The 27,920-nt window shown below is 39.3% G+C and overlaps 1 pseudogene; it reads left to right on the top strand.

The window, feature by feature from the left end:
* The first annotated feature begins 1,206 nt into the window (after positions 1 to 1,206).
* LOC139720881 (probable acyl-CoA dehydrogenase 6) lies at positions 1,207 to 26,601 on the top strand (annotated as a pseudogene).
* The last annotated feature ends 1,319 nt before the right edge of the window (positions 26,602 to 27,920 follow it).

The following is a 27,920-nucleotide window of genomic DNA, read 5'->3' as shown; positions in this document are numbered from 1 at the left end:
ATTTTGAACAAACCCGATTAGCAACTTCTTGATCAGTTTATTTCACTCGAATGCCAGAAGTTTAAACAATTAGAACTTTGAGTCCTTGAAATCACTTCATTCCTCTCTTCAAAATTTTCCATTTCTACAAACGGGAGGGCCGACGGAAACACGGCTACGTCACACCTCTCCTAACCTATCTAATAATTATTATTGATGATTATTATTGGTCCGTTGTGATCGTAAAGCCGGTAGAGGTGGTGGCGGGGTGACCATTGTGTTCACAATGAATTACGGTTTAAAGGTTAGAAATGATATTCATAATATTGAAGCTTGCTGAAATTATTAATGAAAAACATCGAAATAGAATAATCGGTGTTATTTACAGACCACCAAATTATGTAGACAACACAGTTTGAAATAATCTTCAAGGATCTTTTTTTTTTTGTTACTTCTGAAATAAAGAAGTTCATCTCATGGGTGAATACAACATTGATATGAAAAAAAAAAAATGCAGTACATTATAGCTTGTAATTTACTTAATACAGTAGCGTCATTCATTTTTCATTCTCATACCAGAAAAAAAAAAATGAGAAGAAAGAAATCCGAGGAGAATCATCAGAAATTCTAGAACACTGTGGGATAATATTTTTTTCCCAAATGGTATATTGATACAAAATATTTCATATTTCACATCATCACCGCACTGATCTACGCTTGAATAGCACATATTTGTGGACGGGATATACTTTTGTTAGGAGGCTATATCATAACCTATAGTATTAGGTGAGATCACTCAGTGAGGTGGAAAGAAACTTAATTTCATTTATAGATTTTAATGAATAATACAAGCAATTTAAAGCAATACCCGACATTGTAGAGTTCAAAATGAATCTTCAGATAACTCAGAAAGCTAGCGGCAACAAAACTCGATCACAGGCACAATGCACCTGTGGCATAAACTACTCAGTAGTAGTTCGTAAATGCTTCACCAACTGTATGCACGTATAAACAGGATTGTGTAAACCGCGCGCTCCGCGGATCCGTATGCCCCGCTGCCCGCATAGGACCTGTTTGTAGAGGTGACCTTCTTATCTGGGTTTACACGACTGGTATACTACATACTGCTAGTATTGTAAATGATCGCACCCCTACGCATTGCATAACAAACACATAGCATAGTCGCCGAGCGCCGAGCTGATTAATGATCAGAATATTATACTACTAAAAGTAATAGTGAGTCCAGTCTGCATGGGGAAGGATCAACACACTGCTAGTTCATCAAGTTTTGATTTAAGTATTGATTGATTTGCTGCAACAAAGCAGACTCGACTGCCCGGTCTACTTTTCTCAAGTTCAGAGAGAAACTCGGAGCATAATCCGCAAAATGTTTCGAGTGGTTGCTCGACGATTCTCTGCAAAGGAATTGGGCCTAGCAAAGCGGGCACGGCCGGCGGCTTGTGTCGGCTCATGTCGTCGCCCCATGTCGGTGGAATCAGCAGCGGCTGACGGTGCGGAAATGACAATTGGTAACCACGATATCATCTACACAGATAGTCACATGGAAATCCGACAGTCGTTGAAAAAGGTAAAACTGATGTGGCACGTATTCGTTCATTTTCACTTGATTGATAGTAATAGACGTGTCTACTGCTGTCAGGGATTTTAGAAGAAAGCAGCAGTTTTAAAAATAAGGCACTAATAAAAGGACGATGACCCACATTCACTTGCACAGCCAAACTAACGACTAGCGTTAGACCGGTCTACCCAAGCAAAGCATAGACTAGACACTAGAGTAGATAGATCAGGAACAGCACACTAACTTGCAGTGCAAGTACAGGTGTATGGGTGGTAAATTTACCACTGCCAAGGTTGGCACTGAGAGTACCAGACAGACTACAATGTATGTGGTTCTAAGCCAGGTTCTAGACTCAATAGTAGAGTAGATAAAGATAGTATCACCGAACGCTTTTTAAAGTTTTTTTTCGTGGCTTTGAATTCCGTAGGCCTACTCAGAGGATGAAATTACGGCTAAAAATAACACCACTTCACAGACTCCTGGCAATTACGAATTCAGCCAACTTATGTCAATTGTTCGCTCCAGATTTTAGAAAATATGCTTCAAACATAATTTAATACCCCTGTAAAAAAAGTTGTCTTTTTGCACGGTGCAAAATCGCATTGTAATTCCGGACACGCTGTTCGTAAATGGAATAATCGACCTCATTTCACATCTTGTCCTTGCACCAGAATTGCAGTTCATACACGATTCACTGTACACATTCCTATCGAGCGGACGACAAAGAAAAAAATCGGCAAATGACGCTCAAATTTCGTACTTTACAGTAAAATGTCTGACATGAACATTTCGAACAGTTCACGCGATAAAATCTTGAGAAAAATCGATGTCTTCTAAACTAGCGTTTTTCACATTTTTGTGTCACATTTTTTGCGATTTCGGTCCATGCAACGCTCTATGTGGCTAGTCTACGAAGCCCTGCGAGTATTGAATGTCATCAGTACGCAGAAATGTGCGTGTCCGGAATTACCATGCATGCTGTCCGGTAATACCATACCTGTATGTCATAATTTACTACGGTAGATCAAAATAGTGCCTAGTCGAGATGCCAGCAAAGAAAAGACAGAATAAACTGAGAATGGATAGGGATCTAGATTCAAGATATAGTCTTGGTAGTGCACATTATCATTGAACGAGGGCCAATTAATAGTGATGTCTTGATCAATTGAGTGTTGACATTTCAAAATTCCATACTAACATGCCCTGGCATAGTATCTATAGGTACAAACATGTATGTAGGCCTATCGAGTATTATATACCTCATATATAGGTTCCTCTCATCTGATTGGTTAAAAGTGGAGTCATATCTGTGCCCCATTTTTGATCAAAATGACGTCATGATTTACTGTGCCCGGGGCATAGAATCAACTGTGCCCTGTACAGTATGTAAATAGGTTTGGAGACAGTCGCAACCCCGTACACATAGATCGCTCATATGTACACACCAATGATACGACCGCCGCGCTGTCGATCAGCATTGATTACAAGTGCTGCTTTTAGTCCTTGTTTAATTCAGGTAACCTTTTATCCAATCAGATAAGAAGAATCTATATTTTCGGTATATAAAACAAATAATGACAGCTTGATATTCGGGGCACAGTTAAAATTATGTAGGCCCTCGGCCATGTGAAAACCATAACTATGCCGTCAGCTTCGCTTCGGGCATAGTTGATTTTAACTGTGCCCCCCATAGCAGTCATTATTTGTATACTACTACTGCATGTCATACTCGGGATCAATAATGCCTTCATCGCATAACAGAAATGTATTGTCTCCAAGTTGAAAAATTACAAACTTGTTTTTCTCTTTAAAGGGAGGCAGTCCTGAGAATTTTTACTTAACTGATAATTATGAAGAGTAAAAAAATATAACCTTTCACCAGTTTATACACGTGTGTGGAAATCAAACACTCTCTCCGTACGCGATTTTTGAAAAATAATTCCTGCAAGCGATCGTGTCAGAGCCTGCAAAAAGGTGCAACGTCAGTGATGCCCAACTCACCAAGTTGACAGCCGTGCCTCAGAAAAGCCAATCACTTGTGAAATTGTCGTACAAGTCCTAATTCACAAAACACACCATATTGTGGTGAATGGTATTGACAGAGTGTAAATACTACTATTATCGCCAGAGTTGAAGCATCCATTCTTATTGATTAAATTATTCTTTACTTGCACCTTTCACTTTTGATTGCAAAAATTCCTAAACATCACTGTCTGGTCAGTCATTTACTGCACACGCGCCCCATCCCAGTTTAGCTTCCAAAATGAGCTGCAAAAGGGATTACTGCTGCAAAGTACAAGCTTCACTACAAGGAAACAGGCAAACCTGTGTTGATGACAAAACTACATGAGTCCATAAAAGATGCAAGACTGTAATTGATACAGCTGAAAAATATCCCAGCAAGAACTTTTGTTCTCTCAGTACGTGATGAGATACACTGTATTAAAGCGACTGTACAGTACTGGTTGAGGTGGGGATTCATGTTTTGAACATTCTGAAGTGAGATAATCAGAAACCTCTTCTGAAATATGAAAGAGCATGTAATTTCAAGAAGGATTCAACATTTATTTGATAAAAATTGGTTTTCAAATGGCTGAGATATCCAACAAAAGTGGTAATAATAAAAGGCGACAGGCCACGCTTTTATTAGGGTCTCTTTGTTTCACCTTGTTTTTGGATATCTCAGCCATTTCAATACCGATTTTCATCAAATAAACTTTTGATACCCCTTAGAATTGCATGCTCTTTGACATCTCATACAGTGGTTTCTGAATATCTCGCAAAACGTTAAATGCTAAATCCTCACCTCAACAGTTCTGTACACACCCTTTAAACCTGGTAGGCTGTAGATGGTAAAGAAATACCATCACCCATGTGATTTAGTGCAGATTAAAATTTGCAGAGCATCAAATAATCAGTACGGCCTTCAGGCATCACTTGTACTGTAGTTCAGGGGTTTGCATCATTGCCAGAAACTGAAGGAATTGATTCTCCCAATTTTTCTGAATCACCTTCATTTTGGGTTTTCTATCTTTTTACATTTTCCAGCTTATCGAAAAGGAAATCAATCCTTATGTAGATGAGTGGGAGAAAGAGAAGCAGTTTCCTGCCCATAAGGTCATGAAGACACTAGGAGAAGCTGGTTTCTTGGGGGTCTCAAGACCAACAGGTAAGTCTTTGAGTACTAGCCCAAGCCTGCAAGATTCATTTTATTGTAGTTTGACTATTTTGTATGTTTGTAATTATTGTTAGGCGATATACTTGTATGAACATGTGATGCATTATACTGTATAGATGCACTATTTATAATCTCGTATGCTTCTTAACGCGATGAGGACGGACTGATTTTGCCACAACACGCATTTCCCATAGACACCTGCGCGAGTATACTCGGGACTCGTCCTCCACGGGTTAAAGTGATATCATGACCCAGGGCTACCATGTCAACTTGGCATCCAGTCGCTCTACCTTTGTTGCAGTTTGTGCTTCTTAAAATGAAACAAGTCAACCCATTTGACTTTCTTTGAGGTTAAAAAAGAAAAATTATGTTTTTCTCCATTCCAATGTCTTTCCTCACTAGAGTATGGTGGACTTGGCCTAGATTACACTTACAGTGTGGCTGTTGCAGAAGAGCTTGGTGGAATCAGGTGCGGAGGGGTTCCCATGGCGATAGGTGTCCAGACAGATATGGCGACTCCAGCTCTGGCAAGGTAAGAGTGCAGTCTGAAGTATGAAGGTTACACCTCTCATGCAGCCAGCCTCTTGATACAATTGTAGGTGATAAAGTGCACTTTGACTGTACAATTTGTTATGAGTTATTTACTGTGACCATCCACTTGGTTTTAATCAGCACTCAGTAATCCATCCAAACTTTAACTCAGGGTGTATTGATGTGCCTCAGTCTAACAGGAAGACCATGTTGATGCAATAGGGATTATCATGTTATAATTAATGATTGTTTTTATTATCATTGTATCCGTAACCTGCTCTTGTTGGTTGACTCTCACTTTCATTTTGTTGCCTCTTCTTTGTACACCAGATTAGGGCATGCTGCTTGTTCAGCCCCTACCCCTTCACTCATGCTGTTGCTATTTCACTCTTTCCCTATTCCTTATCCCTCTATTGTTAATATCTTGTTTGATGTTGCCTCCCTATTCATCCGTATCCTTCACAGGTTGCCCCCATGATCATTGGGATCATCACTCACCCACCTCTGCCTTTTGTCTGTCCACCTTCCTGCTTTCATCCACCTCCCTTTATACATGGATGTGTTGGCCTCCTTGCCCTTGACTTCCAACCCATCCCTCTTGTTTTCTTTGTTCTGTGTCCCTAGCCCTCCCTGACTGTTCTTGTTGTGTGTAGTCCTTTAAGTGATTGTTTTCCCTCCCTGTCTCTGACAAAGATTCTGTTAGGATTGAAAGCTCAGGCCCCTTCTGACTCCACAATAGGGATTAAGAAGATTTGGTGATATCTAAAGGAAACCGAAACCCAAATCTACGTGGATTTAGTGAAAGCAGCAATAGTAGAACACATGAGTGAAAGTTTGAGGAAAATCGAAGATTCAGTGCTATTATTGCGAGGTGTGAGAAGACTACTGCAGTTCATGATATTATGTATGGACAACAATAGAAAATGCAAAGAAAATGTGACTTTTTCTGTCATAGTGAAAGAACACTTGTACATGTACATGTATAGGCAATGCACACATATAGTTGGATAACCTATCTATAGTGGTCACCTGTCTATAATGGCCACTTTTTTCGTTTCCCTTGGGTGGCCGCTATAGACAGGTTTGACTGTACTAGAAAGATACCATAATCAGATTGATTGTTAACATTCATACATGTACATATTTGATATTATACTGTTACAATGTATCTTGTTACCTTTCATCACATGTAACAATACCTTGAACTAAGCTTAGCCATGAGTCTTGGGAAAATGAGCTTAATACATAGTACCCTGCTGTTGATCCATGTATTTCGTGTTGCCGTTTGATTGGGTTTTATAGCACCACAATTGTGGTTCAAAACTTTTAACTTGTTGGTCTGAGCATGCTACCAAGGACAAAAATTAATTGTGATTAAACCAGAATATCTGCATCCAGTTGATGTATGCTATCATTATGGGCAGATAAGAGAAGTTCATTTTGCAATACCTATCAAACAGTTATGTATGAAATCTCATAAAACCTTAAGTACTGATCAATATGATATAGAAATTGATATAGAATAATCCTTTCATGTCTCAGAACAGTCCCAGTAAATAAAGCTTTCAGACAAAATTATAAATTATTATAAATTATTATTTAAAGACATTGTATCAAATGGAAACAGAATATATTGACAAACTCCAGTCAGACTTTTTGTGGATAAAAGGGATGCTGGGTGGTAAAAAGACTCTATTTCTGTGGAGGATGGCTGAAAATGGGGTTGCCATGGCAATTCCCAAATTGTTTTCACGCGACATTATTGTAGGGCAGGGTAATTAATCAAAACCCCGTTGAGGACGAGTCCTGAGTATACTTAGGCAAGTGTCTGTGGGGAATGCGTGTTGAAGCAAAATCACCCCGTCCTCGATGGGTTAATGCCTCTCTGAAAAATATTCAGACAAGCGTACATGTAGCTACATATCACTGCTGTATAACATGTAAATTTGTACAATTACATGTATGTAGCCAATGCACAACCCCGTTTGCGATGATGATACGACGTGGAGATCGTGTAAAGTGTATGAAAAACATTCAAAGAGCATTTGATGTTGAGACAGCAATATCTAAAGAACTTTGGTGATATGGATGTACTTGTGCTATTTATGGATGTACTTGTGCTATTTATGGATGTCTAGGGTTACATTCGTCATAAGATTTTTTTTCTTTTGCAGCTTATCTCTCTCTTTTGCTCATGGATACACAATAGGGGGATTCACACGTACACCAATTAGCGGGATACAAATCTCGAGATTTGCATCGCGATCGTCATCCTGAGTTTTTTTGCACGTGTGGACAGAAAAAACCTGAAAATTAGCGGGATAAGCATCGCGATGCTAATCCCAAGAAATCTTGCGCTGGTTTGTCAATTAGCGGGATAATTGGCCCCGCGCTGGTACGTGTGAACGGTCGGGATGAGAATCTCAAGTTTTTATATCCCATCATGCAATGCGCACATCACAACAGTGAGGCCTCTAGCTCTGCGAAGTGGTCCTTCACCTCTTTGGAGCACAACAACAGCGCATGAACCACACCACTGACGCGTAAAAGACAATGGACAAAGGGCGCTGTGTGACCCAGTTTGCAGGCTTTGCTGTTATCTCTATCGGCAATTAGCGGGATAATACGGTATGTGTGGATGCTCGCCAAATTAGCGGGATGTTTAACAGAAAATATCGCAATCGGTATCCCGCTAATTTGGTACATGTGGACGCTCGCAAAAAAAAACTCGGGATGTGCATCGCGATCGTCATCCCGCTATTTTGTACGTGTGAACCCGGTTATTGTATCTAAAGTCTGCACACTCGAAAAATGTCATATCTTGGCTCATTTTCTGTTAAACAATACATGTATCTCAGACTTTGTAATATCTCATGTACATGTACACTGTACATGTAGTAATGGCTAGAGAGGGGGGGGGGGGGGGGGAAGAGATAAGATGTGATGTGTTAAACTTTGTTCTGGCTGTTTTTGGCAATCTGTGAATTTGACTAGACTGCAGTGTCAGCAGAGCTATTTATGACCAGTTGATAGTCATTTATCACACAAGAGTATTTTAGAATTCAAGCATCAGTAATCTTTTTTTTTATAGTGCCTCGAGTCACAAGGACTTGTTCTTGCACAATGTTGCATGCATTCTCTGCTGCTAATTAGGTGATCCGAGTATCCTCTCGGATCACCTTCTATATCTGTACTGATTCTTTGTTTTTTCTTCTTTTTCTTCTTCTTTCTCCTCAAAAGTTGTGCAGAGGTTAGCTCAGAAAGTCCTCTTGCTATCAATTTCAAAATCATACCATATGTGTATCATGTCCCAAAGGTCAGGTCAGGTCAACCCTGTACGCCCCCTGGCGTGTAGGGCAGCGACGAAAGCTCTCCACCCATCTCTGTTGCTGGCCATCCTCTGTAGAGAAGCCCAGGACTGTCTGTGATCTGATATTTCTCCTTCTACTGTTCTTCTCCACGTCTGCTTGGGCCTACCACGTCTTCTTTTCCCTTCAGGTGTCCAACGAAGAGCCACTCTGGGGATGGAGTTTGCGTCCATTCTTAAGACATGTCCAATCCATCTCCATCTCTTCCTGGTGATTATAGTCTCCAGGTCCTCAGTGCGGCAATGTAAGAAGAGGTAGCAGTTGGATATCTTGTTGGGCCAATAAATGCGCAGGATTCTACGCAGGCATGTTGTGTGGAATGCTGATAGCTTGGCAGCATCGCATCTGGTCATTCGCCAGCATTCAGATCCGTACATAAGGGTTGACAGCACATTCCAAAATCCTACCTTCATCTTCACTTTGGCTGTGTTTAGTGCTTCCTTGGTCGTGCCAGTAGCTTCCTCACGACTTTCACTACTGCCAGTCATACAAGTCCCAGACTGGAACTCAGGGGCACTGCCCACATCAGATCGAGTGTTTTTTCTTGTCGCTGTTTCCGTAACATGAGATTTTTTCATAGAATTGTTAGTCCTATGCCCAACCCCCAACCTGGAGGGCCAGTGGGTTACCCGTCATCTGGTCTCTACCCTTCGACCAATCCGGCCTGGGTGGCCCTACCAGGAGTAAACACTCCCGCCGGCATAGCTCTCCGGGTCACTGAGACACTCAAGCCCACTGACCACTACAAGGTGGTAACCCATGCAGTGGGATGTCCCAAAGACGACAAATCTAATGTATCATTGTGATCAGTCTACCGTGACGTCACTATCACGTCATTATATGAAAACACATTCTCAATCATATCTCATTAATGGAATGGAATTTTTCAATGAAATTACGTCACATATATTTCAAGTTATGCGCATTCTACTCATGTTGTAAAACTTCATATTTTCTCTTAAAATGTGCACGTACGCGTGCGTTGAAATATTTGTATGCTCAAATCGAGCTCAAATTTTTTTGCACACGTTTCAGACCATTTGGAGCATTTTTTTAAAAATTGGAAAAATTGGACGGACGCGCACGCGCACATATACGCACGCACAGCTCTTATGCAATAGAAATGTCCCATTTTTTCACACTTATCGGATGCCTGAAATGTCAAGGAATATTTCTACCAAGTTTCAAGTCAATCCGACTCAATATGACGTCATATGGGCCCGGTTGCCATGGCAATTCCCAAATTGTTTTCATGCGACATTATTGTAGGGCAGGGTAATTAATCAAAACCCCGTTGAGGACGAGTCCTGAGTATACTTAGGCAAGTGTCTGTGGGAAATGCGTGTTGAAGCAAAATCACCCCGTCCTCAATGGGTTAATGCCTCTCTGAAAAATATTCAGACAAGCGTACATGTAGCTAAATATCACTGCTGTATAACATGTAAATTTGTACAATTATGTAGCCAATGCACAACCCCGTTTGCGATGATGATACGACGTGGAGATCGTGTAAAGTGTATGAAAAACATTCAAAGAGCATTTGATGTTGAGACAGCAATATCTAAAGAACTTTGGTGATATGGATGTACTTGTGCTATTTATGGATGTACTTGTGCTATTTATGGATGTCTAGGGTTACATTCGTCATAAGATTTTTTTTTTCTTTTGCAGCTTATCTCTCTCTTTTGCTCATGGATACACAATAGGGGGATTCACACGTACACCAATTAGCGGGATACAAATCTCGAGATTTGCAATGCGATCGTCATCCCGAGTTTTTTGCACGTGTGGACAGAAAAAACCCGAAAATTAGCGGGATAAGCATCGCGAACGGTGAACGGTCGGGATGAGACAATGGACAAAGGGCGCTGTGTGACCCAGTTTGCAGGCTTTGCTGTTATCTCTATCGGCAATTAGCGGGATAATACGGTACGTGTGGATGCTCGCCAAATTAGCGGGATACCAATCGCGATCGCTATCCCGCTAATTTGGTACATGTGGACGCTCGCAAAAAAAACTAGGAATATGCATCGCGATCGTCATCCCGCTATTTTGTACATGTGAACCCGGCTATTGTATCTAAAGTCTGCACACTCGAAAAATGTCATATCTTGGCTCATTTTCTGTTAAACAATACATGCATCTCAGACTTTGTAATATCTCATGTACATGTACACTGTACATGTAGTAATGGCTAGAGAGAGAGGGGGTGGGGGGAAGAGATAAGATGTGATGTGTTAAACTTTGTTCTGGCTGTTTTTGGCAATCTATGAATTTGACTAGACTGCAGTGTCAGCAGAGCTATTTATGACCAATTGATAGTCATTTATCACACAGGATTATTTTAGAATTCAAGCATCAGTAATCTTTTTTTTTTATAGTGCCTCGAGTCACAAGGACTTGTTCTTGCACAATGTTGCATGCATTCTCTGCTGCTAATTAGGTGATCCGAGTATCCTTTCGGATCACCTTCTATATCTGTACTGATTCTTTGTTTTTCTTCTTTTTCTTCTTCTTTCTCCTCAAAAGTTGTGCAGAGGTTAGCTCAGAAAGTCCTCTTGCTATCAATTTCAAAATCATACCATATGTGTATCATGTCCCAAAGACGACAAATCTAATGTATCACTGTGATCAGTCGACCGTGACGTCACTATGACGTCATTATATGAAAACACATTCTCAGTCATATCTCATTAATGGAATGGAATTTTTCTATGAAATTTATGTCACATATATTTCAAGTTATGCGCATTGTACTCATGTTGTAAAAATACATATTTTCTCTTAAAATGTGCGAATACGCGTGCGTTGAAATATTTGTATGCTCAAATCGAGCTCAAATTTTTTTGCACACGTTTCAGACCGTTTGGAGCATTTTTTTAAAAATTGAAAAAATTGGACGGACGCGTATGCGCGCGCACATATATACGCACGCACAGCTCTTATGCAATAGAAATTTCCCATTTTTTCACACTTATCGGATGCCTGAAATGTCAAGGAATATTTCTACCAAGTTTCAAGTCAATCCGACTCAATATGACGTCATACGGGCCCGTCAAATTTGAAATAAGCCAGTTCGGGGTTCCAGTTTGAGCATGAGTAGAAAAAGGTCATTTGTGCCGAGAGACAGGTTGGTTTTTAATTTCACTGAGATAAGCATCTGTAATGCTATGATTATTCATGAATCCTACGATTATTCATGAATCCTTATAAATGGTGCCTGCCAGTACATCCACCTGACAGCAAGCCTGGTATTTGGCAATGTTAACAGAAAAAGTTTGTTAATGTATTCAAAATAGCACAATGAAATAGATGCTTCCCAAAGTGTCGATTGACGAACCATTCTGGTCACTTCAGCTACACAAGTTCATTCTTTGTTAGAATACAAGTTCCATAAATTGCTATGTTGGGCAAGCTGCTGCATTATGTCGCTTTGAATTGAGTGAAGTGCCTAACTAACTGAGAAAAATGAAAGGTCATTTGTACCCATGTGCACATGAGCTATCTCCGAAAACAGGCTTATTCCGCGCGCGCGTCAATGGCGATATACAGTGCAACAATGCAAAAAAAAATCGCCAATTTTAAATCCGATTTTACTCGTCAGGATGGACGGTGACCCCCCATTTTCTTTACATATTCTGAAAGCTGATGAGTTGTACATGTCATTTCATGGGTTGGCGATGCTGGAAAAATGATTAAAAGACATCAAATTTCTTAATAAGATAAAAGAAGTAAATTTTCAAAATGACGTCATCAAATTTCAAGTTCACTGGAGCGTATCTCACTTATCCTTTGTTAATTTTCACCCAGATTTCAGTATGTTGTAGCTTATTAAACAGTCTTTATATAGTAACAACATTTTGATTGATGGACGGCATCACCTCGTAAAAATGGATTGAAAGTAATCTTGTCAAATTTGACCAGTTTACGTGTTATCTCTATGGGAGTGCAGTTTTTCTGGAAATGAAAATTGACATGACTATCTTTTTTGAGCAGTAGCTCACTTATGCTTCAATGAATTTCTCCCAGATTTTAATATGTTGTAGTTGAGACTTTGGGCTATCGTAATCGTATCCTTTGTTTTTTCATAATATGGTGTCGAGATCACGTCCAAAAACTTGGTTGAAATTAAAGCTTATCTTCGATGTATTTTCATATTCCTTTCTTTTTGCAACTTTGTTTGCCATAACTCAAGAAAAACAAGCCTTATCAGCCCAATATTTTGCACATGTTTAGTTCATGTCACGTACATTATTTCATAAAATAACAAATACTTGATCGGACACCATCTTGGGTATGTAAATTAGGGTCAAAGGTCATAAATGTTTTATCCTGTATCTTGGTGAATACATGTCTTTTCTTTCCCATATTTTGCACATGCAAAGACCATGTTACAAGAATCATTTCACAAAATAACCAGTTTTTGCTCAGATGCCATCTTGTTTGTGCAAAGTGGGGTCAAAGGTCATATGTACTTCTTTGTGTATCTTCGTTATGACGTGTTATCTCTATGGGAGGGAATTTTTCTAGATGTGAAAATTGACATGATTGTCTTTATCGAGCACTAGCTCACTTACCCTTCGGTGAATTTCTCCCAGATTTTAATATGTTGTAGCTGAGACTGCGCGCTATCGGAATGTGCCCTTTGTTTCTCATGCGGTGTCGGGATCACATCAAAAAACGTGGTTGAAATTAAAGCTTATCTTCGATGTAGAGATATTTCTTTCTTTCTGCAACTTTCTTTGCAGTAACTAAAAAAGAAGATACGTGTACCCTATCACCCCCATATTTTGCACATATTTAGTTCATGTCACGTATAACAATTCATAAAATGACAGCTACTTGATCAGACGCCATCTTGGGTATGTAAATTAGGGTCAAAGGTCATAAATGTTTCATCCTGTATCTTGGTTAATACATGTCTTATCTTTCCCATATTTTGCACACGTAAAGACCACGTTACAAGGATCATTTCACGACATAGCCACTTTTGGCTCAGATGCCATCTTGTCTGTGCAAAGTGGGGTCAAATGTCATATGTACTTCTTTGTGTATCTTTGTTATGACGTGTTATCTCTATGGGAGGGAATTTTTGTAGATGTGAAAATTGACATGATTGTCTTTATCGAGCACTAGCTCACTTTAATACCCTTCGGTGAATTTCTCCCAGATTTTAATATGTTGTAGCTGAGACTGCGCACTATCAATAACTTGTCCTCCGTTTTTTCATACAACATCGAAATGAGGTTAGAAAACCTCGCTAAAATCAAAGTTTAGCTTCGATGTATTTTCATATTTCTTTCTTTTTGCAACTTTCTTTGCAATAACTCAAGAAAAACAGGCCCTATCAGCCCAATATTTTGCACATGTTTAGTTCATGTCAAGTACATTATTTCGTAAAGTAACAACTACTTGATCGGACACCATCTTGTGTAGGTAAATTAGGGTCAAAGGTCATAACATTTATTTCTGAATATATTTGTAGATTGAGTTTATCAGAAGTCATTTGTCTTGATTGCCTTGACTTACAACTCATTAGAATTAAAAAAGGAAAAGAAAAGGGGGAGAAATCAGTGCTAAATACACTTGTACTGTACTACTTTGAGGGTCAAGAGCAGCATTAGGGAGTGAAGCATCCATCTCCTGAAACTCCTCATTTTTGTCTCGCCCACCGGAGGTGAAGGCGAGACCAAGGGATCCAAATGGCGTCCGTCCGTCGTCCATCCGTCGTCCGTCACAAATGTTAAAGTTTACCTGCAAGACTCTCTTATGATGCATAACTTGGCAACTGTTACAGCAATGACAGCCACACTTGGGTGATAGAAGCACTAGGGGTATTTTCATGTTATGGTGTTGTCGGAGGTCATGTGATGAAATCAAAGGTCATTTGAGGTCATACGTTAAAGTTTACTTGCAAGACTGTCACAGACAGGGGTCAACGAACTTTTAGGGCCCAATGTTAAGTTTTTATGGCGCGTTTTCATTATGGCTCATAACTTTTGATCCCTTTGTGTGTTTGTGACCAAACTTGGATGGTAGATGTCCCTTGGGGAGGTGAAGGTCATCACAAGGTCAATGGTCACATACAGGGGTCAACGAACTTTTAGGGCCCAATGTTAAGTTTTTATGGCACATTTTGATTATGGCTCATAACTTTTGATCCCTTTGTCCCTTTGTGACCAAACTTGGATGGTAGATGTCCCTTGGGGAGATGAAGGTCATCACAAGGTTAAAGGTCACAGACAGGGGTCAACAAATTTTTAGGGCCCAAAATGTTCAGTTTTTAAGGGCGCGTTTCGATTGTGGTTCAGAACTTTAGCTCCCTATGTCCATTTGTGACCAAACTTGGACGGTATATGTCCCTTGGGGAATTAAGGGTCATCACAAGGTCAATGGTCACAGAAAGGGGTCAACAAATTTTTAGGGCCCATTGTTAAATTTTTCTGGCACGTTTTGATTATGGCTCATAACTTTTGATCCCTTTGTCTGTTTGTGACCAAACTTGGATGCTAAATGTCCCTCGGGGAGTTGAAGGTCACCACAAGGTCAAAGGTCATAGGCGGGTCAATGAACTTCTGGGCGTTACAAAAATATTATACAAATAGTGAATGGTCATGAGTGCAATGGTACGAGATATCGCATGAGGTGAAAGATAGAGGCGCTCTATTCAACGAGGCGAAGCCGAGTTGAATAGTGCGCCTCATCTTTCACCGAGTGCAAATTCTCGTTCCATTGCACGAGTAAAGACCATACACTATTTGATTTATACAACGTCCAAGTAGATCTCTGTTTGGGTGGAGGATTGTTAGGTAGGTCTAAGTAGGCCTATGTAGTAGATATGAAAAATATAGCCATACTTACATGTGGATCCACTGCGATTCTCTTTCTGGCTTGTGCAATCAGTGCAGATACAGGTAACAGCTAGCGCTCATACATGTACACGAACACTACGTACGTAGGCCTTCATACGCGCATGGGATGTACCGCACGTATGTCCATCGCGCTAGCTGCAATTTATATGCAACACACAGTACATGCAGTATAGTCAGGTATCCTATTACAGAACGCTTACTTTGTCAATGGAGCGCGTACAACAACTCGAATACGCATTTATTGCACTACACGCTGTTATCTCACAGGGGAAGCCAGTGCCGAAAATTGCTAAACTGCAGCAAAAAACAAAACAAAACGTAATTTACCTCAAATTTACGTAATAATTGCTAAAATTTCGATATTCGTTGTCCTGCGTTAATAAACATTGACCGAAAATACAATGTACAAATTTCCCCATACAGAGGGCGCACGTTCGGTAATACAATACGATTTGCGTCAGTAAAAAGAGACAACTTTTGTGGAAGGGTTATTTGAAATACGGATTTTTTCTAGAAGTTGGCTTATTTTTCAAGTATTTTCGTTACAGCTAAAGTCATCAGCATTTCAATTATCTATAAGGATATTTTTGGCTGAATTATTGCATAATGTTGCCCGTTTGGAGCAATAAAACAAAAATCGTTCGGTAATAGGATACACCTCCATACCGTACAATTTCTCGAACCGTGGAATAGAACGAAAAAATCGAACCAAGTTGCATGCAAAAATAGATCCAAAATTGCACGGCGCTTTGAATGGAGTACTTATTGAATATCAAGTCACCAACAATCCTCCAATCAAATTACAAGGATCTACTTGGGCGTTGTATAATAATTTCTTGTATGCGAATGGGCGAGACACAGTTTGGCACTTGCCTTGTTGAAGAAATTGGTTAATAACAAAATTATGTTTGAAAACATACACAAAGCATGGGTGTTCTCATCTAGGGCACGTGTTTAAAAAAAATAGAAATCGTAGTGAAAGTAGAAGCTACTAGAATTTGTAAACCATTCATTGTCTGAGAAAGTTTTGTCATTTTTTAGTATGTTTATGATGCGTGCAAAGAAATCAAGAGTCCTTTCGTTTGTCTGTGATAGAATATATAGATAAGTTGTATAATATTATATGGTATGTGACCGTGCATTACAAAGCCAACAAAAAGGTGTATGACCTGATTCTATGTGAGGACTCAAAATAGGTGTAATGTGTCAGCCTTGTCCATCTTTTTTTTTTTCATATTTTCTGAAAGAGCTTTTCTTCGTCTACATTTCCAGTGCTAAACTTTTGGATTATAAAACAGATGGGATGTTGTGTTTTTTTACAGTTTTTCCAGAGCATTTTTTCTTTCACAAGTATAGAATATTGTGCCTAGGTACATACGTGCACATGTCAGAGAGGCCTCTTTCATTTCTTGCAAAAAATCTTTTACACTCTCATTGCTTTCAGTTCTAATAACTTTTGAAAGGATGATGATACTCCATTGAAAGTTATTGTTAGTCATGCCAAGAATATGCCAATATACTACTGTAGTGAACAAAATTTCAGCTAAATCTTATAATCCATTGATTGTTTTTGCCATTGAGTTGTACAGGATCCTGTTTTTTTGTCCTATTTATTGCACAGAACACAGCATGGTGAGATTTTAAGCACTTGAATAGACCTTTAACTTCAGAGCCTCTTTTCTCAACAAACTCTTTTAAAAGAGCACTGTGCACTTTCTTTCCATTATTTGATGAGTTAGCAAAGTCCATGTGTATTGAGTTACACATACCATTTTTTTGAAAGCTTAGAGTAAGCTGCTCTTTCAAAAATTTGGTGCTTTTGTGTTGCAGGGTCGCGCAATATACACACTGTATATAAATGCATGGTGATGGTGGTTGACGTGATGCTGATATTCATTGTTGTTCATAACACATCCATTTTTGTGCTTTTCCTCTGCATTTTTTGTAGATTTGGGTCAGACGAGTTAAAGAGAACATTCCTCGCCCCAGCTATAGCTGGTGACATGGTGGTATGTCTTGGAGTGAGCGAACCAGTGGCCGGCTCCGATGTGGCAAGTAAGGGTCTATATTGCTTTAATAAAGCTTTGTGTGCTATGACTGCCAATTGGCACAGAAAACCCCATAGAGTTGTACCCACTGTCCAACAGTCTGGGACAGAAAGGGTTAAAGGACAACTCTGCTACTGCACATGTTCAAGAACGAAGTAAAGTCATTCAAGCAGAGCAGTGAGAGTTAATAGAAATAGGACATGAAAAAGTTTTGGAATATACAGTTATACTGTAAAAGTGGAAATTTTCGCGGTATGGAAATTTTCTCGCATTTCACGCTATCAGAAGCTAGTGCAAAAATAAAAGCATGCAAATATTTTTTGATGCTATGTGTTCCAGTGGATACCTTACATGGTTCTATCATAGATATTGCTTTGTGCATCACCAATTATAGATGACAGCAACTTTTGTGTGTATGTGTGTGTGTGTGTGTGCGTGTGTATGAGATGTTCATTTAAAAGCACGAAGGATCATACAATTAATGATTGTACAGTGCTGTATAAATTCATTCAATTGCTTTTAATGGTGGTGCGTACCAGCTACTGAGCATTTTTTTCTCTCCTCTGCTCTGTTGTCAACCAAGATATTCACACCACTGCAAAGAAGCAGGGCGATGACTTCATCATCAACGGTAGCAAGATGTGGATCACCAATGGTCACCAGGCGGACTGGATGTGCCTGCTGGCCAACACTGGAGAGGGTCCCGCCCACAAGAACAAGTCCCTTATCATTTTGCCGATGAACTCCAAGGGTGGGTACACCAAGTGTTGGTGGGGGGGGGGGGGGGGGGAGGCTGGATGATATCCCCGTAGTCACAAGGTTTAAACAAGCATTGAGGTACCATGGTATTTGATTTATATATACTTGGAAAATGATCTTTGATGGTGATAGAATAGTACTGACAATGATGACAACAAGAATGAAGATAGAAAAGTAAGAATGAGGACGAAACTGAGAATGAGCATGATGATAATAATTTTCTTAATGTAATAGTAATATTGATGTCAGTGAATATCTATTAAATGATAAGCTATAGTATTATTTATATGTGAATGTTGACATAATTTAGAGAGTAATGTTAATTGTGATTTTGTTTGGACAGAACAAAGGCTGAGAAATTTTACTTCTCACAAATTTCAGTTGTTGTTGCGAATGACTATCATTTCATTAAACCAAATTGGAAATAGAAAAACTCTATACATGTGTGCAATCTTGTAGAATCTTTGATTAGAAGTTTCCTTAGTTTATCCTGCATTATTGTATTTCATCAAGAAATATTGTCTCCTTACACGTTGACAGTTGATGAGGGTGTAGAGTTGCAGTTTTAGCCATGAATTTACGTTGTGGAGAAGCTTTGAGAAGTATAGATGACCGCCCTGATCAACACCCACAAAAAGTCACAGATTATGATTCTCTTGTCATGGACCAAAATATGTCATTTGGGTAGACTGACTCAATTTTTTTTTTCTTAGTTTGTCTTACCCTAGAGAGTAATCTTTTCTCTACGTACTGTCAAAATTTGACAGCTTGAAACAAAACTGAAATTGAAATATTAGCATTTTTCTGAATCATATTTTTTTGACAGGCACTACATGTACTTTCACTGTGAAATAGAACATGTTTGCATAGATGCTTCTACACAGCACACCTGTGTGACTGTTATCTGTAAATCTTCCTTTCTCCCTTTTCTAGAAACTGCACCTCCTAACTCTGAGATATTTTAATCTCCTTTGTAATGGGTTAGGATGGTCCAATTTAACCATGTCATACATCATTTTGAAGCTTCAGAGCTTGCTTTTTGAAACCAAGTGGAAAAGTGGAAATTTATTGTGGCCTTCTTTTTGGGGGTTTTGAACTGGGCAAATGCTTCAAGAATAGGTAGAAAATTTGAATGCCTCATGCGTGATACAATATATTTTAATTTTAATCCATGTGTCAACTGCATCCCAATTTCACTCATTCCAGGTGTTGTGAGGGGGAGACACATCGACAAGATTGGCATGCACTCCTCTGACACAGCTGAGATCTTCTTCGAAGACGTGCGCGTCCCACAGAGCAACCTGATTGGCCAGGAGGGGGCAGGCTTCCTCTATCAGATGATGCAGTTTCAGGAGGAGCGGCTGTGGGGAGCAGCTGCATGTAGGATGAGTGACAGATAAATTGTACCCTCGAAACGCTCTTGAAAATGTCGGGCAAACTACAGTCACTATCTGTTGTTTTGTATACGAATATTGACTGCTTCGAGGGGCGCAGTTAGTACTATTTGCCCAGAGGGGACTTTCCAACAGTGCTATGCTCCAAGATGAAGTCATAGGGCATATAGCACCGTTGAGAAATCACCCAGTGCAAAATAGTTTCATCTGCGACCCCCCCCCCAAAAAAAAACAAAACAACAACAACAACAACAACAACAACAAACAAACAAACAGTCAATATTTGTTTTATGTACCACATCCCACTTAATTTGATATATTTATACTAATTCAAGAGGCATTTAAATGAAGTTGTTGTGCTACCAGTCAGAGAAATTACATAAAGTGTAATTTCACAATGCACCACTATGATAGATACGTGACCAACAGTGATAGACATGTACATACACGCATGTTACTCAGCCTACTAGCTGACTGACTTGCTTGGCAGTATAGCAAAAAATTAGTGACTGCACCTTTTACCAATCAGAATCAAGGATTCATCAAAGGAGATATATAATCACTTCTCATGACTGGCAATATAAGCCGTACATACTGTCACTGCATACTGTACCATCAAAATGACCAGGGTCCCGGTTTATACAATGTCAAAAAATGTTAGCTAGAATAGCAACTTGTAGCAATAACCAATCAGGAAGCTGGATTCTTCTCACTTCCATGACACTTGACATTGCAGCAAGAGTTGCTGTCACATCAACTTTTTATGAAATGGGGCGCAGATGTGTGCTTTTGGTGTCGTTATTGTTAGATGTAGCAATGTCACAAAGTTTGCAAGGCGCTATCAATCCTGAGATGATCTGGATGTAGCTTTCTTCAAAGAATGGCTTTCCTCGGAAAAAACAAAAACAACAACAACATTATAATAACAAAGATTCCCTGGGCTTTCATTCCAAGTTAATGAGAACTTTCGTAAAAGTATGGTATTTAGTTTAGATTTATTTTCACATGTATGTTTTCATTACATTGAGAAATTTGTAACCAGAAGCATTATGTTATCTTCCTTAATACCAATACCTGTCAGGTTGTTTAGATGTTACAAACTCCCCTTTTATGGAAACAACATATTTTAAGAATAATCAAACAAATAAGCAGACAAGAAAGTGCTAGCTATAATTTACAGATGCCTAAATTATCTTCAACAGTAAGTAATGCATTATAGCTTGAACGAAGGACTTCAGCTAAAACATCACAGCATTCATCATGTGAATACCTGGAGGTGAGATGAGACATAAGTCCCGAAATCATCTTTATTTTTCTAATTTATCCACAAAACTTATGTTCACTTATTTGCCGCCACCCCCATGTTGTTTACATCTCCTGCACTGTCTTCCCCTTCTGCTGCTGTACAAACACAGCTCTTCAGCCCCTGGACTTGATGATCGACGATGCTATTGAGTACACTCGACAGCGCAAGATCTTTGGCAAGCCTGTCCTGGACCAACCAGGTGGTGCACTTCAAGCTGGCCGAGCTCAAGACAGAGACAGAGCTTCTAAGGTCGCTTGTGTACCGGGCAACAGGTGGGAGGCCTGTCTTGAGGTCCTTTTCTGAGATGCAATACCCTTTCACATGAAAAGTTGTAGGGTAATCTGAACTGACAAAGTGAAAGGAAGTGGTATCGGCAGTGCATTGCTTTGTGTTTGTGGTTTAGCATTATTGTTGCAGTGTAAGTCTGTTGTATCTGTTTGAGTATAACGAGTGGAACAGGGATATTAAACTTTACCCTTCCTTCACAGTCCAAACCAGCCCATTTTGTCTGAGAAATTGAACGTCTGCCAGTAGGACTTTGATCCATGATGCAGATTTCATGATTTCCTCCTCTCTGTTCACTATGAGTTATTCTAGTTTAAATGAATATTCAGCAGTTGTGTCTCGGGCATGACAACTTATGCACATTGTCTGATTCTACAGACTGAAAGCTGTTAGTCCAATGCTAGCTAGCCTTTGGCATGGCCTCCTGGCTGAGGCTTGGAAAAGAGACTAACTGCAAGGGAACAAGAGAATGCGAGACTGAGTGCAGCAGCCAAGAGGTCGTTTGGACTCTGACATGAATTTCTTATCTTGAACCTTGTTTCTTGCCGATTCTGCTGCCAAACAAAGGTAGCGTCCAGTCAGTGACTGCCGTGCTCGTAATTACACCGCATCTAACTGAATATGCATTAGTATGTGCGTCAGCGGCTTGCTCATCTGTATCCAGCCTGCGCTGCCTGCCTGCTGTAGCGTTATACTGCTTGCATTGAAAGCATTGACATGTAACATTTGCATACCAACTACGGTTTGACTCATGAATACATGTATAATTCATACTCGCATACATTGTGAGGCGGCAGGAAAAATCAAAGGGTTTGAAAAGGCTTCGTGGCTGCGCCACTTAGTCTCGTGTTCACCCGTTTCTCGCAGTGCTCGGTGTGGCAAGTTAGTCTCATTCCTCAGTCACGAGGCCTTGTCAAAGGCTATTATGCTAGCTGGCTCACAAGCATTTTGGGGACCGTTTCATGAAAATTTTTGTCAGTGATTTACACTGACAAATGTTAAAAGCTACTGAAATCCTTGCATCTGATTGGCTGATAGCAAATTTGTCGGTGAAAACCTCCGACGAACACGTTGATGAAACGCCCCCCAGGTCTTCATCATTGGCTATGTCAGATTGAGATAAATCCAAATACTCACACTGCTCATGAGCCCATTTAGGTATTTCGCTTGAATCAGTAAAATAATTCAGACTGATCCATTGACAGCTGGACCCACCATTTTATGTCAATTTACTAGTAATCCAGTCCAATTCAAGATGTTTCCACTGATGACAAGACCTGTCCAGTGTTAACTGTTGTGGCCAGAATAATTCCACTGTACACCAGGATAAAGATGTTGTGTTATTTTCAAATGCTGCAGCTTACTGGCTGTGGCTGTCTGCACAAAAAGTAATACAATTCTTACAGAGCACAGTGTACAGTTTTGTAGACGCACGCTCATTATTATTGCAAACCAAAATGTCTTGATCTTGCCAGTTAATGAGTGGAGCATGCAGTGTGAGTAGATCTAGCTATTGCTAGAGCCAGCCATGGCAGTTTACTGTATGTCCTGTCACAGTTTGACAGAACATGATACTTCCTAAAGTCATATTTGCCAATGTGTCTGGTATTTACTACTTCAAAATGTACTTGACAAAACCATCTTGCCATCTCACATAATAGCTTCATGAGTTTTGGAAACCTACTTGTATACACCAGAAAAATTATATTTTATTAGAATTGTGACTTAAAAGTGTGATATTGCAGTGTGACTGAAAATGACAAATGAAATTCTGGTACTGAATATGATTAAAATGTTCATGAAAGTACATAATTATTATCAGTCGGTCACTGAAATCATGTGGCATACACTTCTAAAGTTGTACCTTCTTGTAGGACATAATTGTGTGTCACGATAAAGAAAACTGTTGCACACTTAATGCAGTTTCGTTCCACTCAAATTCAGTGTCCGTGGATTTAGCCTGACCGTCTTGGAATTCAGTACATTGTAGGCACTAGTGTGATTTTGTCCATGAAAGAGTGAACCTCATTAACCTGTCCCTATTATAGTTGAATTTAGTTTACTGTCCACTGTGGAAACTTCTCCCATCCACTCCAAGCCATTTAGTTCAATTTGCTCATTTGTAGACCACATCACCAGCTTTGGTCAAAGATCATCAATTCACATAGAAACGGAACATACATTTGTACATCTTGCAGTCCTCGTGGATCGTTCACCTGCAGCCGTACTAATCAACTCTTCTCAGCCGTGATATGGCAAAAGCATGTATCAGGGTATAATGTAGATTTTATAAATTTGTCCAATTCTGGGGTCTTTGAGGCCATAAATTTAAGACAATTCTCAGATATTCTAGAGTTTTGTTCCTGAGATAACAGGAGGTATTTTTAAATCATTTTCACATGTTTGGGGGGTAAATTGGATAGCAAATTGGTGTATCTCTAGATACACCCTTTTGTCATGTAGAGAGCTGGCAAGAGAAGAGATTTGTATCATGTACCTACAGTTGTACCTTTTTTACCCTTAAAGAGGCCAATGTGGCCCATGACAGGATTTGTTGGCAGAAGGATGAATCTGGATAAACCTGACTCTAATCCTGGTGATGAGTGGTTTGAAAAGCTAAGAAACATGAAAAAATGATAAAAAAGACAAAAAGACAACTCCATCATCAAATATATCTGTTCCTGTGGCTTCTAGCCCAGACTCTAAAGCAATTTATCTCGATCCCCCCCCCCCCCCCCCCCCTCCTCCAGTGTGGAGCTCTGGTACACCCTTTTGTTATAATATTGCAGTTCTGGTTGAATAAAATGTTATATTGAAAATAAATTGACTTCCATGCCCGGCTTTGCTTTTCGGTGTGTGTCTCACTCCAGCGCTGTATGTTCAGGGACAGGATATGACCAAGATGGCATCCATGGCCAAGCTCAAGGGGGGCCGACTCCTCCGGGAGGCCAGCGATGCTTGCCTCCAGTACTACGGTGGCATGGGCTTCACGAATGACATGCTCGTCTCTAGATACTACCGTGATACTAGGTGAGATGTAAAATGTGGTTAGTTCACACGCAGTTTATTGCGAGTTGAATCACTTTCCTTGCTACAGGGTACAGGGTACCTGTAGATTTATGGAAAAGCTGCTAAAGGTCTGACTAGTAAATTTCACTGCTTACAATAAGGTGTCAGTCAGGTGTCATTTGACTTTTGAATACATGTACAGTCAACCTTGCCTAAGTTGAATCTATTTGGACTGAAGAAATAGCCTGACTTAGAGAAAATTCAATTTATGATGGATTAAAATTGATAGAGTATAAAGAGAAGAGGACTTGAAAAGAACTTTTACTTCAACAATTGTTCGATGTGAGGTCGACTTCAGCAAAGTTAACTATATGTGTGTATTTCCTTAATGTCACAATTGATCCCATCAGTCTTCATTTGTATCTAGAAAGCATGAAATATGACGTTATGTTGTACATACAAATGGGGGGGGGGGGGGCAGTCACATCAAGTGGTTTCATACTAGTCAACTGATGCTTTATACAGGAAGAAACCCATAGAACCTGATGTTTTGTGACTTGTCTCTAAAATCTTTCATGATGTCATCGTAGACTCCCTCAATATGTCTTGTTTCTGAATGCTTTCACTAGAATGTGTTATCCTTCAGATCAATTCTCCTTTTATCTTTCATGTACAAGGCACATCCATGATGGTAATATCTGTGTGGATGGCTAACCAGAAAATGTTCATTTCAATTTTCTTCTAATATCTTCAGGTTGGGATCCATTGGAGGTGGTGCAGATGAGGTGATGCTTTCAATTCTCTGCAAGTTTATGGGAACCTTACCAAAGTGAACGTGATCCTGGAATTCTTTTGCTATAGACTTATTCAGTTTTAAAGCACCATAACTGGAGGGCTTCTAAAATAAGAAGAAAAAGTATTCAAATGGTTAAGCAATGAGTTGAGTGCATTGCTATGTAAGTGCATATACAGTGTATGAATTGATTGTTGTTAGACATATTAAAGTCCCCTAGTGATGGCTGAAATAGACATTGACATAAAATGCAGCCCCCGAAACCGAACAGGTCTATAAGCACTGGGGAGAAATTGACAGATTTGTATTGAGGGAAGGCCCAAAAGTGCTGCTGGTATTCAATGTTGCACACTCCTGATAGCTAACTCTTTAAGTTTGGGATAATAAAATGATTGGGAAAGTGCATTTTCAGCAGTTTTTCTACAACCTTTTTTTGTAAAGTAGTGAGATCAGGTATGTCTTAGAGGCCCCTTTTCATTTCTTGATAATCCTTTGCACACTCTTCACTTTCAAGTCTGATAACTTTTGAAGATATAATGCTACTGCTTTGAAAGTTGGCAGTAATCATGTATAGAATGTATTAATAGAGTATGGTCAATTTCAACTTAATCTAATAATCCCTTCATTGTTGTTGTTCCAGTGATATATGCCCTGTTTTTTTGTCCCATTTATTGCACAGCTAGCACGGTTTGGTAAAGATCATAAAGCGCTTGAACAGACAGATAGACCCTGTACTTCAGAGCCTCTTTTCTCAGTTCATACTTTTCCAGAGTGTGTTCTTTCTTTCCAATATGTAGATAGGTTAGGAGAGTCCATTTCAATTGAGCTATTCATCGTTGTAAAGCTTAGAGTCTGCTCTTTCGCAATCTGCCCTTAACCATAAATCCATGTCTGGCAATTTTTTTTTTTGTCTTATGATGCAGGGTCACATATTCATATCATGGTTTTAGATTGAATGTAGCGCTACTCCAGTAAGGTACATTGACACTTTATCCTTTTCAAACTGTCATTGATTCAGGCATAATGGTATTGCATGATGTACTTGTTCAGGGTGAATTAAGAATAGGATATACATGGTATACATGTGCATGTGGTTGCATGGAACAAAATTAGTGTAATAACACTTGTACCACCCGTTCAATAAATTTTCAGATGTTTTTACTTGTCTTCTTTTGTCAATGTAGCATTTTATATCTTATGTACATGTAAGTATCCACATGTAACAGGAAGTAAATATGTACACTGGTAGTTGACCAGCAGAGCAAAGTGATTGGTGGAAGTAATGTTGCTCTATTTTTGTATGCAACTTGTCTACGGTCCTCATTTTATAAAATACTTCTGCATAACTTTGTGTATTGAGCAGCTGAGTTGAGGTGTGCTGTATGATACATCCACTGCCCCTCAACCAATTATCATATTTTTCTGTATGAACAACAACTTTGTGCAGAAATTAATTTGGGTGATCATGATGCATGGGCCATTCTATTGATTGTTGATAGACCTGTGAGTTTTTTTTTTTTGTTTTTTTTTTAGCTATTTGTATTCTGAACAGGTTATACCTACTGTGTCTAGATTATTAGATATTGCTGGATGAACTTAAGCTAGAATATGACATTCTCTGCCACAGTTGTAGTAACTTTTGACCCAACTATTGATCTTTTCCCTTACATGTATTTCTTTTTCTTTAATAATGTGTCTATAGTTACAATATGATCCTTAATGCTTTGATTGTAGCACTACTAGCCATTAAAATTTGTGTCAGTGAGGTATAGAATGAAGTGATAGATGGATGGGGGAAAGTACAACCCAAATCCATACAAAAATGAATTTAATTTTTCTGTGAATGGCTTATCCAATGGGAAACGATTTTGCATTTTGAAATGAAAAAAAAATATAGATGAGTAAGAAAATCTGTGATTGGTTTTCTTGAGCAGATGTGGGTGTAGTCATGCAATGCAATGCAATGGGAATACAAATTTATACCTCGTTTGCAGTGAAAAATGAGATGAGTATTTGTGAGTACCAGGTAGAATGTATGTCTGTTCAGGGTCTGATCATTCACTTTATGTAAAAGCTATTTTGGAGGAAGACCTTGCCATTGTTTTAATTGTAGCCTATTTGACTGCCCAGAAAAAGTGTTTTGTTTTGTTTTGGTTTTTTTTTGTGATTGATCTCTCTCCATGATCACATACAAGCTGTAATCCTTTCATCCATGGGAATGCAGTTTATGATGAGGTCGACACAATGTCCAGTTAAACCTAGTAGCTGATGTTGGACCAAGAAGGTTCAAGAGAATGGAGTCACAACTGTCTTATTTCCTTTGAACCCATGTTCGAAGCCCCGCTCAAAAATATTTGAAGCATGTGCCAAACAGGATCTGCCGCTCAGATACGAAGACAATTGACTTGTGTTTCATTGCATAATCACCAGCCACCTTCAAAGGAAGATATGTCTTTGTGATGGTAATTACTTTTCGCTATCCCTTCTTATAAAAGGTAGGTGGTACAGACACGAGGATGCGCGAATAGAAATTGAGCAAAAAATGCTGAAATAAAGATGAAAATTACTCGACTGGGCATACCCGGGCACTAATCTGATATATCTGTCAATAAAGAATTATACTTGAAGATTATTCCATATTAGTTTCATTTGTGGAAATTAATCGGAAAAGTGATAAAACCAGCTTTCCAGGATGGTACACTTTTAAACATTTTCACATGATACAGCTCTGATTTACACTTTTGCACAAATTTCTGGACGGGATTGACTTTTGTTTTACATGCTTTATCATTAAGTGAAATTTCATTTCATTTAACAAA

The sequence above is a fragment of the Diadema antillarum genome, unplaced genomic scaffold, assembly GCF_040938485.1.
Source record: "Diadema antillarum isolate AM-2024a unplaced genomic scaffold, OU_Dant_1.0 scf00000134, whole genome shotgun sequence".
NCBI classification, from domain to species: Eukaryota; Metazoa; Echinodermata; class Echinoidea; order Diadematoida; family Diadematidae; genus Diadema; species Diadema antillarum.
The sequence above is the reverse complement of the archived record's forward strand: the minus strand, read 5'-3'. Positions and strand labels throughout refer to the sequence as shown.